Source organism: Nicotiana sylvestris, chromosome 2 (genome assembly GCF_000393655.2).
Source record: "Nicotiana sylvestris chromosome 2, ASM39365v2, whole genome shotgun sequence".
Taxonomy (NCBI): Eukaryota; Viridiplantae; Streptophyta; class Magnoliopsida; order Solanales; family Solanaceae; genus Nicotiana; species Nicotiana sylvestris.
In genome coordinates, this window is record NC_091058.1 from 149660872 (window position 1) to 149673888 (window position 13017).

Here is a 13017-nt window from a genome sequence, read left to right on the forward strand (position 1 = left end):
CCTTTCCGAATTTAGGGGGTAATTATATAGGAAGGGCGCAACCACACATCAAGCATTACTATAGTATTTGTTTGGCATAAGTGGAGTATGATGTTGAGCATGCAATAATTAAAAGCATGTTGACGTGTATTTGCACGTTAAGAAAGCGATAAATACAGCTTAAAGTAGCTATAAAGGAAGGAAACAAGAAAGATATGTCAGTATTGCTTTTGAAGAAGAAATTAAAAGCTTAAAAAAAAGTAATTTCACATAGGGAGGGGTACAAATTCACAAAAACAATCTGTAATGGTAAAAGCTAAAAGTCCCTAGCAGAGTCGCCATGCTGTCGTGCCTCTTTTTTCCTTCTACGGAATCGGGTTCTTGACATTTGGTGCGGGACAACTCTTTCCTTTTGGGAAAGGGGTTTTGCAATTTGAAGAGTCGCCACCTAACGATTTTAAGGTGCGTTAGGGCACCTATAGGGTTCATTTATAACTACATTTGCTAACCAGAGATAGGGTAAAGGCTTAAAATTATCCCAAGGGGAAGGTGTTAGGCACCCCTCAGGATCCACTATTGTGGTTCCCGGCCAGACAACTTTTTGTGAATTTGTGCAATTAGCAAACAAACAAGTATGGCTCAAATAGTAGGGGATTTAAGTTTAAATACACAAATGTTTGAAAACAATTAGTGAAAGGTGAAATTTTGAAAAGAATTACAATTTAAAGCATGCTTATGAATGTAAAGGGGTGTCCTAGGTTTGTTTGTAATATGGATCACATCAATGCAATACCCAGTAAGACACTCGTCAAAGAGGGGCAACACGTGGCATTAGCGTACCGGTCATCATATCCATATCTACCCTTTCCCGCTCCGTGAAGGTAATTAAAGCGAGGGTTGGTCTCGACCCTTATTGCATGCTGTTACCCGTCCCTTCCTATCAGTCCCGGAGGAATTTAGGATTCCTATCCTATAAGAAGGAGGTTCTAGGTAGACCCTCAGGTTTAAAGGCAAAATACTAAGGCGACATACAATAACAAGTAGGACTTCAATTAAGGGGAGCAGGGAAGACAAACGAAAGGCTCAAATATACCTCCACAGGTAATGTACATAGACAACATGACTCATACACAATTAAACTCTGAATTTAAGTCCTATGCATAGTATCTAAGTGATAACAGTAGAAGCAGGTTTATTATATGACTCAGAAAAAAAGTCCGAATCAGGCTTGCCTACTGATTTTTAATAGTTGATAATTAAACACTACTCACAGAGAAGGTTTTGGTTTTATTTAAGTTATTACCTAAGGCTTGCCTAGGCATAAAGCAATATGCAACAGTTCTTCAGAATTATTAAAAAAAATAGTTGGAGATGGTTTTTACTGTAGAGACTATTTCCAGTTTTATTCGGAAAGCATCACAATGTGAGATTATTCTGTTACCATTTTCATGAATCAGTAATTAACTAGGCGCCTTAAACAAAGTGCAAACAGGATCCTAGAACATGATATCTAATATGCAAATGGCAGGATTGTTAAAAAAATAGAATCCCTAAGGCATGATTTCTAAATGAGCACAAGAGTTGCAAAATTATTGAAATATGACTTCTGAAAGTACAAGAGTAATAGCTTTTATGCCAATGTTGTTATTGTCCTAGGAGCAGGATTTCTAAGTGATAGACATGAAACATAGATTAGTGATGGATGAGATGCTGAAGCAAGAAACATAGGTCCTAAGAGCATGATTTCTAATGTATGCATGAGTCCTAAGCATGGTTTCTATTGCACAATTAGGAATATAATCCTAATAACATGTTTTCTACCTTTAACAACTATAACATGCATATTTTCCCCATCCCTTTTCACTAGCCAACCCCAATACTTGTTTACAACAAGTTATTACAGACCAACATTGAAGTGAATTACATAAGTAGAAATGAAAATAAGAGGTTACACTATAGAAAGTCTGATTAGGACTTCCTCCCTAAGTTTTGTAATAAACCACCTCAAGTACCAATATTGTTCCATAACCTTTCTCATATCTGGGTGTGTCGGAGTTCCCTAAGGACCTCAAGGGATTCTGGGCAGTGCTCACACCCAGATTGCATAACCAAGACAGAGTAAGTACAGTGTGGGAGGTCCAGCTTTTATGTGTCAAAGTTCAGAGGAAACTCAAAGGTCCCAAGGCAAGGCTCACACAAAAGGGGCAGAACCTAATGGTCTAAGAGTATATGTGAGAGTGCTTGACATAGATTTTAAAGAGTTGAGTTGGAAAACAGTTTTGAAACAGTAATGTTTGAAATGAGTTTGCAAAAACAATAGAACAGTTTTGAAAAGGAGAAAGGAACAGGAGCAATAATAACTTGGAACAAGACAACACACACACAAAGTAAGTTCAAAGAGTAGTACAGTTTCAGAAGCTACAAACAGGAAAGTAGGGGTTGGGGACATAGAGGGCCCAAATCAGAAACACATAAAACATGGATGAGAAGAGAAATATTTATACCAGCAAGCACAAAAACAAGTAGCAACTGATTGGCCTACAAACTACTACTTCAAAGAGTTAACAGGGGAATCATGCTTGAAATTAGAATAGTAACAAGACATAGGGACAGGGTATGAGAGTAGTCATGCAGGGGTCTATTACACATAATTAGTCATGACTTAGTGTTAATCAAGTACATTATGAGACATACTAGTTGAGGGACATAAACAGGAACAAGTAGATATGCTGATTACATTTTGAACAAGAAAGCGCAGAACTTTAAGCATGCTGAGTAAAGCAGTAAACAAGAAGTGCAATTAAACAACATGAGACATTAAGTCAGTGCAGAAAGAGACAGGGATTAACAAACAATGGAACACATAGAGTTGAGTTTCAAAATTGAACTAGGAACATACCAGTTAAGGAAGCAAAGTGCAAAAAAGTAAAGCAAGTAGAGTTCCACAGTCTAGCCTTGGCTTTCAGCCAGCTAAACAAGCAGTAGCACAAGTAGTAGAGAAATAAGAGAGAGTTTGAGAGAGAGTGTGTGTGTGTGCGTACTGAACTAATTGTTCGTGTCCTTAAAGAAGTCAAAATGAGAGTTTATATAGCACTTAGTAAGGTAGGGTAAATAAGGTAACAGATAATTGGGGACTTAACTCAATCAATCCCCATAGAGGAATCCGGAAAGGATCCCCTGAAATTGAGGATAATCCCTTAACGATTCAGATTGGGATTCAACAAGGTAAACAAATCAATCATATACCGCATAGGAGTCAGTTGAATCCCTAAATCAGACTAACAATCTAATTTAGGCAAGTAATACTAATTAAAGTCATAACTAAGGAAAATAGGTAAATAATAGAAAAAGTACTGATTTTAACGGGAAGAATTGGTTCAAATTCCTAATAGAAATCAGTTAAGTAAAACAAAAGATCCCAAAGAATACTGGTTTGAGTAGAAAAATTGTTAAAGACTAAAAATAGAATCAGTTAATACATCTGGTTCACAGAAATAAACAAAATAACGAAAAATTGAAGAAATCAGTGTCACAAACAAGAATATCTAGGGCTTAAACATATAAACGAGAGTCAGTCAAGATAGTAAAGAAACAAAGCACTGAAAAGTTAGAAAACCCTTTTGAAAACACTTAGGGCGAACCCTAATTTCAGAAGGAAGTGAATGGAGTCGAAATAGTTAACCGGAATAGGAGATCTTCGAGAGAAAGTGACGGATAATGCTCAAACCCTTTCAGATCTACAAAGATCTGAACGGATTCGAGTAGTTGTAAACTAGGGTTTTCAAAAATAGTTGAGATAAAAGAAACTCGATTAAAAACCATAGATTCGAACTAAAAACGGAAGGAAATCAGTACTCACAAACTATAGCCAGACTCTTGGAGAGTTTTGGACAAGATTCAGACTAAATCTCTTCAAGATCTTTCTATTAAACCATACAAATGAGCAACTAGGAGACATAGGAGACAAGTATATGTCTCAAACAGCCATGGGAATCCATGGATTGAGTGGGGATCGAAGAGATTAGGGTTAGTTTTGGGTGGCGGCGGCTAGGGTTAGGTTTAGGTCTCAGAGAGGATTGGAGAGGAAAGGGGATTCTAGGACGGAGGTTTGTAACAAATGAGTTAGGTTAGGGGGTCGTTTGGGTTAAAAATGGAAGGAAATAACAGGGATCGTTGATTTGGGAGATCAAAGGTCGAGATTAAATGGGTAGGTGGGGGTTCCGGGTTTTGGGTATGGGTTAAAAGGGTGTGGGTCGGGTTTCAATTGAAATTGGGCTGGGAAATTGGGGTCCTGATTTTGGGCTACGATTGAAAGCCAATTTGGCTATATTTTAAATAGCCAGTTTTCCTTATTTAATTTATAAAAAATGGTAAATAGCTTTTGAAAAATAATTTAAAGTACTAAAATGATTTATAATACATAATTGGCAATTTAAAAATAAAGGATCCAATTTTATGCATATAAAACCTAATTAAACCTTAAAAGGGCTAATATTTCAATTATGTGTAATTTAGCTTTAAAAATACTAAATGTAATTATAAACTATGTAAAAATTACTTTAGCCATATTTTGGTATAAATATAGAAATAATAGATGAATTATCAAAATAATAATTTTGGAAATAATTATTAGGGATTTTATGGATAAAAAGGGAGAAAATAAATCAATTTAAAACCATTAAAATTATAGAAAAAATAATAAAAACCTTGGACATGCTTATATATGCATATATATACTATTTTGAAAGTATTTGCATATTGAAAATATATAGAGAAAAATTGGGTATCAACAGCGGCCACTACGCCCAAACATCCGCTCCTGCGCTCATTGGGCTGCCATTGATGGATCGCTTTTGCGGCCCTCCTAGCCGCTTTTGCGGCTTCGCCCCTGCGGCCAAAATCTCACAGGTTGTGGTTACACCAGCAACTAGAATCCTTCAGCTTCTCCTTCAAGTCAAAAATCGATCCGTTTACCATCCGAAATCCATTTGAGGCCCGCATGACCTCAACCAATTATACCAACATGTCCCAAAACACATTATGAACTTAGCCGAGCCTTCAAATCACATCAAACAATATCGAAATCACGAATCACAACCCAATTCAAGCGTAATGAACTTTAGAAGTTCAAACTTCTACATTCGATGCCAAAACCTATCAAATCACGTTCGATTGACCTCAAATTTTGCAAACAAATCATAATCAACATTATCGACCTACTCCAACTTTTGGAATAGAAATCCGATCTCGATATGAAAAAGTCCACTTCAGTCAAACTTCTCAAAAACATTCAAATTTCGAACTTTCGCCAAATGACCCCAAAATGACCTGCAGACCTCCAAATCCACTTCCGGACGCGCTCTCAATAACAGAATCACCATACGGAGCTATTCCCTTACTCAAAATGCCAAACATACATCGATAACATTGAAATGCACTTCAACCCAAATTTATGAATTTCTTCCAAAATGTTAATTTCCACGATAGGCGTCGAAAACGCTCCCGGTTCATCCAAAACCCAATCCGAACATACGCCTAAGTCCGAAATCATTATACGAATCTGCTGGAACCTTCAAATCTCGATTCCGAGGTTGTTTACTCAAAAATCTAACCTTAGTCAATTCTTCCAACTTAAAGCTTTCGAAATGAGAATTTTCTTTCCAAATGCACTCCGAACTTTGCGAAATTCAATTTCCACCACGTGTATAAGTCATTATACCTAAAGTGAAGCTGCTCATAGCCTCAAACCGTCGAATGACGTGCTAGAGATCAAAACGACCAATCAGGTCGTTATATTCTCTCTTACTTAAATATACATTCATCCTCGAACGTGCTAAGAACTGCTTTGAAGTTGTCCGAAATCATTGTTTAACACCTCGTGCACCTACCTATGCTACCATAACTCAATTGAGCACATTAGCTCGAGCAAATCTGAAGATTCTCCCTTTTATTTGATCAAATAGGCCTTAGAGCCAAATTCCAACATCCGGAACTCTCCGCCGGGCCTGCTTTCAACATACGAACACCGTATCAATCACTACGTGATACACCAATAACTGATTGTATACCTTTGCTGAATCCATATGATTCACTGCATAACTCACATGACCATAATAATATCCTCTGATAACAATAGCCTAAATTTCACAAATCCGACGCTCACACCTCACCTCATGACACATATAAGTCCCGTTCCAACCATTGCAATACTGCCATGATGGAAAAGACATGTAGGAATTCATAACCAACTTCCGAGTCAACAATTCATTGAGTTCCTTCTCTTGACAAGAACCATTACCTTATTATGGATCAAATAACCACATTTTCTCTTTAATAAGTTTCATATAAATATGATTGCACCGATCCCAGGCCCAAAAATCTCGTCTCACCTAATATAAACTGCTCAAGCGATAAGTCACCTCAAACACTGCCAAAAGCCTCATATAATGCCTCAATATGCCAACAAGCTATAAACTCGAATGAGATACCAAAGGGAAAAATGAACACTAGAAGCTACTCAACCCACGTAACTAATTAGCATCCGAAAAGATGTTATGAACCTTCCTCAGAAAATAAGAAACAAAACACACAAGAGTAGATATGGGAAACTATACTCAACATTACACTTTTGCGGCGTGCAACCCGATCCACACATAATATCGTTGCAGTGTGCAACCCGATCCAACCATGATACCCGTGGCAGCGTGCCACCCGATCCAAACAATGTACCCATGGTGGCGTGCAACCCGATCCACACATCATAATCTATAAAGGAAATACTTACCGAGCTAAAATGCTCATACCTATGAAATACCCGAATATCAACCACAAGCACGCGAAGTGCATAATGCAAATCCTGGGGAGACGGATAGTTCCATACGCCACGAAACTCAAGAACAACTAAGGTGCAATAAATGACCTATATCTCGAGAACCATCCTGCTCACATAACACCACTGCTATGCGGAACCGCAACACATATGCAATTTATTAAGCTGTTGCACAAGCCACACGACACAATATAGTATTACATGAAATAGCCGACAAGGAAATAACATCCAGCGTCTGAATACTCCTTCATAAGGAGCACTATGCTTAAACGAACACATCCGGCCTGATATAGAGCCAACATTCATATTTAGATCCATCCATGGACCTCAAGCCGATTCTGATTGTACCGCACTGGGTTAGTAACCTTTCAAGGATCCTCAATAACTCCTGACACACATGAATCGCCGTCAAATCCAAAACAATCTTCCATAGTCCACAACTAGATGTAGCGAGCACCCTCCAGGCATAAATTCTTACATTAACGGTAGTACCACAATCCCCATACTTGGTTTCAATCTTCAATCAATTAAGTGACTACATGTCACACTTATATAATCTTCCTATGGAATACATTCTCACAACCTTCAGTACCAGTTAACAAGTCTGCATCTTCATACCATCGGCCATACCAATGCTATAAAGCAAATCAAAAATCCGCAATCAGTACACAAAGCCTCTTACACATGACACCGATCTTGGGTGACCCTAAAGACAATACCAGATTACTCTAATCATCTGAATCCCTTTTTCCCTGCTCGTCCGAGCTAGTGACATTCTTATCAACACCAAATTGCAACCTTGATCCTCAACATCCAAATCCCATGCTACCTACTGCATTTAATCATGCCAATACGCAAGAGTACAAAATTTCATCCTAACCCTAAACCACTAATAGGGTAAACACTTCATTATGTAGAAACTTTTTACTTAGCTCATTTCGAGAGAACTATAGCAACACATGACTGAATTCTCATAACCACATAAAATCCCAACCTCAAGTAGTGGTTTAAACCGCCATAACTCTTCTAGGATCCATCTACACATAACAGACCATAATACTTGAATGCCTCCAAATAAAATCAATTACGGCGGCCGTCAAGCCTCGCACGTATCGCCACAAATCACACGTATAACTTAACACGCTGAAGGAATTGATCATTTCCGCCATCATGCTAATTCAACCCTTGCTAACTGATTTGACTTCACCTAGTTTACTCTAGACTTGCCTTAGGAATAATAATAGCTCCATTCATTAACGTAATGAAACCTAATAACACTTATCCCAAGTGACCCAATCCACGAGACCACATCATCTCAATACCCATGGAATATCTTATATCCTCCTTGTGTGCATATTCACATCTTCAACTACTACACCCCTTTCTAATAATTTCCTAATGATTTCGAAGTTATTCTCCCATTCCTCAAATGCTACACCGCAGATTGAAGATAACATAGAACACTCCAAGCCCTTTTCATAATTCGCTGCAAAATCTCAATACTCAACTATACTACAGACTCGAAATCCTCAGGCACCACATTTTAAATTTTGAATCTACTGGGATCATTGTTGAGAGTCACCCACTCTAACTTGGTCCCAAATATAATCAACTCCAAGGCTCCGCTAGCATATGAACACCCTCTCAAAGAAGCACTCGACCGAATCACCTTCCTTGTGACTCACCTCTACAAGAAGCATAAATCCCGAGTCTTCCCAAAGCCTAATCATGAATCAATAAGGCCAATTATAGCACACATTCCTCAAATCCTTTGCTAAAATTACCACTGATGTTCTCTTTCCTTAGTCATAATAACCCATAAATATGTTGGTAACCAGAAACCTCACAAGTAGATAACCATACAATCCAATCATAGGAGGTGAGGCTCTCTCACTTAGCTTGAAGCTACCATTTCATAAACCTGGAACCTACCAAGATTCTTTCTTCATCGCTGACATGATCTTGCACAATCAACCCACCAAATTTCTCGAAATCTTTCTGTTAAACCTTTCATGAATACTCTGAATTACTAGCAACATTTACATATCCGAGCTCTTACTGGATAGCCCGTAGAATTGTTTGTAAAAGCTTCGTCAACACCACGCAACCGCTAACCTATCACAGGAGATAACCCACTTGTGGAAATTACATACCGACATCTTCCAACGTCAATGCACTCGGTACAATCACTACGAACTTAGTAGACCATCCTGAGCCCGAGCTCATTCACCAGCTGTACAAGTTCGTTCACTCCTCATGTACATCAACTAAAGGTGCGACAAGACATTTCAATCCAAAGTCATATTGCATTCTTCTTCATATCAAGCAGACTCCTTTCTATCGTATCTAATCTTTTTCCATATAGTAGCCAATATTCCCAATTAAGCCCATAGACCTAGTAACTGTCCTCCATGAAATCCCTAATCACTCTAACTTTTCCCAAGGCGTGTAGTCATCCTACCACAGAACCCATAGGCTACTCTACCACTCTCCCACTTTGGTCATAACAATCAATGCCAAATCTCAAAACCGTAGGTAGCACTAATATTGGGCTAAAACAACAAAACAACCTTCCACAAGGAGACGACAATAGCCCAATCAATTACGCAGGGAGAAACATCCTGTACCACTTCTGTAGTACCAATACAATTCCTCAATTCTCGGTTTATAACAAGTGATTCATGTCACATAAGATTGAATAGGAAAGAAATAAAGGCGTAAGCCTCAAAGGAATCAAATGGTGCGATGAGAAATTAAGAAGGAAAGTGCTCCTAACAGCCTTGTAGCCTCTCGAAGATAAGTGTAGACGTCTCTGTACTGATCCGCAAGAATTTACTAGACTCGCTCATGACTCGTGAGACCTAAGTGAATGTAGTGCTCTGATACCATATTGTCACAACAAAAAATACATTTTGAAATCATAGTTTTCCTCCAATTAAGTAGTAGAAGATAGAAATTTAAAAGTAAATAATAATAATATCTTCACAATCTCAATACTGAATAACCCATAATCATCCCAGAACCCGGTGTCACAAGTGCATGAGCATCGACTAAGAAAAATAAAATAAAGTACATCATCTGTCCGGAATACAACTTTGGACATGAGGGAAGAATGTAAATACTCTGAAGGAGACTTTGCTGGCTGCGGATCGGAACATAAGGTACAGCTCACCTAAGTCCATGTATCAACCACGCGGCTGCGCCCACAAGGACACTTGACATACATGTACTTGTACAACAAAATGTACATCAAGTGTAGTATGAGTACAAAAATAATGCTTACCCAGTAAATATCCCTTCTAACCTCGAAGAAGTAGTGATGAGGGGTCGACTCCGACACTTACTATGGGCTATACATGAAATGCCAATGATAAGATTTAAACCTGAGTTATACAATATAGATGTGAGCTCAACATTTTGATGTAAGTAAACAATTCTTTTATAATTAAGAAATCTCCAAAGTTATTTCCCATCATTTAACAATTTATCTTAGGCCCAAGAGGCAATATCATTTATTTTATATTCCAAAGAAATCAATTCAATCATGCGCAAATCATGTCGAGGTCGTACGACCCGATCCAACATATAATATAAACTATGCATTGCCGAGGGTCGAACGACACGAACCATAGATGCATCTATTAACCTACCGAGGCGAACGACACGCTCCCATGAGAGTAGTGGAAATTTACCCCGCTCGCGGAATATAATTTCGACATGGTTACACATAGATTTCTTAAGTTATTATAATATTCCTCAATTCTTTTCGAAAATACGAAGTTTAAATGGAAATCTTTAAAATATTAAAATCCTCAATTTCAATTCCTTTCAAGTCAATTATTATACAACCTCAATCTTGCTTCTTCTCAAGGCAAACAATAATCATAAATCAAATAGCAATATTAACAAAGCATGATGTAAACCTAACACTACCCGATCGTAGGCATAGCTAGTAGCTATGTATAGAATCTCGTCACCTCGTGCGTACGTAGCCCCCACAAATAGAAGCACAAATTAATTTAATTCACCTATGGGGTTAATTCCCTCTTACAATGTTAAAAAAGGAGACTTACCTCGCTCCGAAGTTCCATTGCCGGTTCCCAAGTCTTTCAAACCACCCAAATAGATGCCCAACGCTCCTTAACTAGTCAATAAATGAGCAATTTCATAAATATATACTCTAATACTCATTGCAATCCTATTTAATACAATCTCCAACTCCGTTAAAAAAATCGATTAAAATCACCCTTGGGTCCACGTGCCCGGGTTCCTAAAATTTTTGAAGTTAAACTTTACCCATAACGTCACGAACTTAAGTATATAACTTATTCCCAATTCGATGTTCAATTTCATGGTCAAACTCCAAAAATACAAATTTTATGTTTTCTACCAAATACCCCACATTTTCTACAAATTTCCATGCTTAAATCCTTATATAAACCATGTATTTAACTTATATTGAGTGGGAATCACTTACCTTGTATTGCTTGATGAAAATCCCCCTTTGAACCTCTCCAAAATCGCCCCAACCAAGTGAAAAATGGGAGAAAAATGGCCAAGTCCTATTTATATAAAAACTCTTCTACCCAGCGACCTTCCGCATCTGTGGACTCCTTGGCCGCTTCCGCACATCCGCTTCTGCAGCTTCTTCTTCGCACATGCGCCCCTCGCTGCTTCTGTGGCCACAGCCTTCGCACCTGCACTCCCGCAGGTGCGCCCAAACATCCGCTCCTATGCTCATTGGGCTGCCCTCGATGGATCGCTTCTACGGCCCTCCTTGCCGATTTTGCGGCTCCGCACCTGCGGCCAAAATCGCGTAGGTGCGGTTACACCAGTAACCAGAATCCTTCATCTTCTCCTTCAAGTCAAAAATCAATCTGTTTACCATCCGAAATCCACCCGAGACCCTCGGGACCTCAACCAATTATACCAACATGTCCCAAAACATATTTCAAACTTAGTCGAGCCTTCAAATCACATCAAACAATATTGAAATCATGGATCACAACCCAATTCAAGCTTAATGAACTTTAGAACTTCAAACTTCTACATTCGATGCCGAAACCTATCAAATCATGCCTGATTAACCTCAAATTTTGCACACAAGTCATAATCAATATTACGGACCTACTTCAACTTTTGGAATCGGAATCCAACCCCGATATAAAAAGGTCCACTCCTGGTCAAACTTCTCAAAAACTTTCAAATTTCTAATTTTCGCCAAAGTCCACAACATCTTTAGTTTGACTTTTCGATAACCAAGGTACAACCCACACTATGTCTACGGAGCCTCTAACAGAAATAGAAGAGTACTAGGACAATGCTGGCAACGAGGCCGTGACTATATCTCAAACATAACACGAGGAACAAAAGATACATGAGCCCGATAAAGTGGGGCTCACCAAGTCAGCTAGGAAAAGGGTGTACCACAATCACTGATCAATGCCGCCTGCTGTGGAACCACCTACATCCATTGAAGATTCGCCCTTGGCAAAAGGGATGCTAGTACATATGGAATAGTACTAGTATGTAAGACTAAACACCCTCTCAATAGAACGAGTAGCAATTCAAGGAGAAACTATCATAATATCAATGGAAGCCTCAAATAATACCAAAGCATCAAGTTAGGAGCAAGATAAGTTTTCAAGTAAATTTCCATATTTTAGGTTGGGAAATCTTTATTACCGATATACCACCGTGTTTTTAGCACGGAGTCCGATCACGGACCGATCGGCTTGGCTGTCTCACCCAAAGACATCCAATCACAATCACAATCACCACTATGTACGCGGTATGGCGTCTGATCTCGACCCGATCAACTAGCAATCATCTCATCCCAATTGAGGGGAATAGTCTTAACAGATCAATCTCATCCCATTTAAAGGGAATATTCTTAACACATCAAATCAGGGATTTACCCCTCAATCACTCCTACACCAACACTTGTAGTTTCGGGGTTAGGTTATTTCAACCTACCCTTCCTTGGTGACTAACGATACTCTAAAAATGTTTATTATATATAAAGGATTTTCAGTTCATTTCATAATCTCTCACATATCTTCCTATCACGACCCCATAATCAACCTGTACATAATAGCGTCTATCATGGAACTAGGCCAGCCGACACAATCCCAAAACCCATCAATATTCTCATTCTTAGGAAAAAACCAAGCTATTTAACAATAAACCTTTACAAAATGGTGAAACAA